We start from the raw sequence: 2,790 nt of genomic DNA on the forward strand, positions 1-2,790 counted from the left end.
ACACCAAACATTCACAACATCAACCAAATCATCAAACTTCCATTTCCAATATGAAATCCATAACAACAACAACTAGAATGCTACATAAAAATTAATTAATCTCACCCCCACAACACATGCACACACACGGCTATACCATGCAAACCTCCCATATTTTCATGAATTCTATCCATTCCTTCACACTACAATATAAACAAGCCTTCATAACATCATAAAAAGGGATTAAATCTTACCTCTTCTCTTCAACTTCTTCACTTAACTAAAGTTGTCAACTTGCATCAAAGAGGGAGGTTCTTGCTTCAACAACTATGCCATGTTAAAGAGCATCCTTGAATTAGTAGAAATACATGAAGAACCAATTTTTTTGAACAAGATTTCTTGGTCTTCTCTTCCTCCTCCCTTGGCTGAAACTAGGCCTTCTTCTTCTTCTTCCTTTTTTTTTTCTTTGTTTCTTTCTTGCTTTCTTTCTCTCCTTCTTAAAATATGAACACCCCTCTCATATATATATATATATATATATATATATATATATATATTCATATTGCATGCATGTGAGGGGCACATGCCCCCTCTCTAGATTTTCTTTCTTCCCCCCACCCCCCCCCCCCCCCCCCCTTTTTTTTTTATTTTCTAGAATTTTCTTTCCTTTTTCTTTTTTTCTAGAATTTTCACCCTTTTTAAAGATGACTTATTTTAGTCATCCTTTTTCATCCTTTTTCTTCACATGGGCAATATGGCCCCTTTTTGAAACTTTCTTGAATTCTCATGAAATGACCATTTTGCCCCTAGCCTTTTAAATATTTCCATGAACCATTTTGCAAATTTCTCTTTTTACCCACTTTTCCCGGTATTTCTATACTACCAATGTTCATAAATAATATTCCTAACAACTCGTACATCAAAATAATTTTTGAAAATGGTCTCGCCCTTAACTTTCCACGTCGACTTTGAAATTTCCAAACGTACAAAATACGGGCTATAACAGATTATTTATGGATCGGGCTGAACGTTCCGCAGCAATATATGATATGGTGATATTTTTACGAGCATGCATGCATGACTTCGCCTTAAGAGGCAAGCAGTTACCGGTTATTTTCTTACCTTTATTTTATCTTTCTGTTTCTTTGCTATTTTATGATGCATGCCTTACATACTCAGTACATTGCTCGTACTTACGTCCCTTTTTCTCTGGACGATGTGTTCATGCCCACAGGTAGACAGGGAGATGACCCAGCTTTCTAGGAGACATACCAGCTTGCGCAGGAGCACTTCTATATTCCGGAGGTGCAGTTCTAATATATTCTTTTGTATACATACTTGGATATGGCGGGGTCCTGTCCCGTCCTCATGACTTCAGTGTCTTAGCTAGAGGCTCGTAGATACTCATGTGTGGGTAGTGGATGTTGTGTAACCCTCATTGTACATTCTGTATATTATTCTTTTGCCGCCGCGAGGGCTTATGTATATATATATGTGTGTGTGTACATGTTTTATAGAGTTTATATGCGTGCAAGTTAAGACGATAGTAGTATGATGCGTGGTGCTGGGTAGTTAGCTCCGGGTGCCCGTCATGGCCCACTAAGCGGGTCGTGACAAAACAATAACCAGACTAGGTTCCTTCATAACAAGACTTCAAAACTTCCAACTAACACATGATTAAGATAGATTATTCGGCACCAGATCAGACAACTTAGTTCAAACATACCTCTTGACTGTAACGACCCGTTTGGTCATTTAGCACTTTTATGCCTAACATCTCTAAAACACCCTTTTTGTGGTCTAATTTTGGTATCTATAGCTTGCGATAACCGGTGATTCGGTTATTTAATTGACAAGAATTTTAGACCCCGTATTTTATACGTCGAGTGATTCGCGAAAGAATCAACGTGAGATAGAAACCTCGATTTACTTAATATAAAAATATTATTGGAGATTAGGAATTACTTAAGTGTGGTGTTAAGTAAAAATTGGTGACAATAATAAGCCAACAAGAGCCTCAACATCCAAGGTAAAAAGGATGACTCAAGTCATCTAAAATAAGGCAAATGGAAGACATACAAGTGTGAAATTAAATGTTGATTCATCCACTACATTTTCAACATATTGTGGACAATTAAATTTGGAAGAAAACTTACATGATACATTCGGCTAGGGCTGAAAATTTTGGAGGAGAAAAAGTTGAAGCATACAATTGAATATTTGAGCATCCACTACTTTATGAAAGTATACATTGTTTTAGGAGGACATAACATGGTGGAGGGATCATTTCACATTTAATATTGCTCATCCATCTTGGCATGATTACAATAGACAAAGGGTGGTGCATGAATCATTCAACACACATAAGATTGTCTTGTAAACAATTGAAAAGAAAGAAGAAAAGAGGAACAAGGGGTCAGCCAAATGAGGCTTATAGCCGAAAGTGGTGAGGCAAATATTGAAAGTTTGTGTAAAGTTAATTGAGTGCTCAATGTCATGAGTGGAGCATGTGTTGTATCCAACTTGTAGGCATCATAATTTAACAAAATAATGACTAAGATATCAGCCATCACAATTCATTTCAACTACACAACACAAAGAAAGAAACCTAATTCTAGAGAGAGAAAGCTCTCGGCCACATTGGCTGATTTTGAGCTCTTTGAGTCTTGATCCAAAAATTATTTTCCAAGGTGTTTCAACCCTTTAGAAGGTCCCTAAAACGTGAAGATAGTCTTTGGAGCAACAAGAACCATTTTCATCTCAAGTCACCAACTCTAGCCAAGTAAAGAATTCAAGTGGTCAAGGTAAGAT

The sequence above is a fragment of the Lycium ferocissimum genome, chromosome 1, assembly GCF_029784015.1.
Source record: "Lycium ferocissimum isolate CSIRO_LF1 chromosome 1, AGI_CSIRO_Lferr_CH_V1, whole genome shotgun sequence".
In the NCBI taxonomy this organism is placed as follows: Eukaryota; Viridiplantae; Streptophyta; class Magnoliopsida; order Solanales; family Solanaceae; genus Lycium; species Lycium ferocissimum.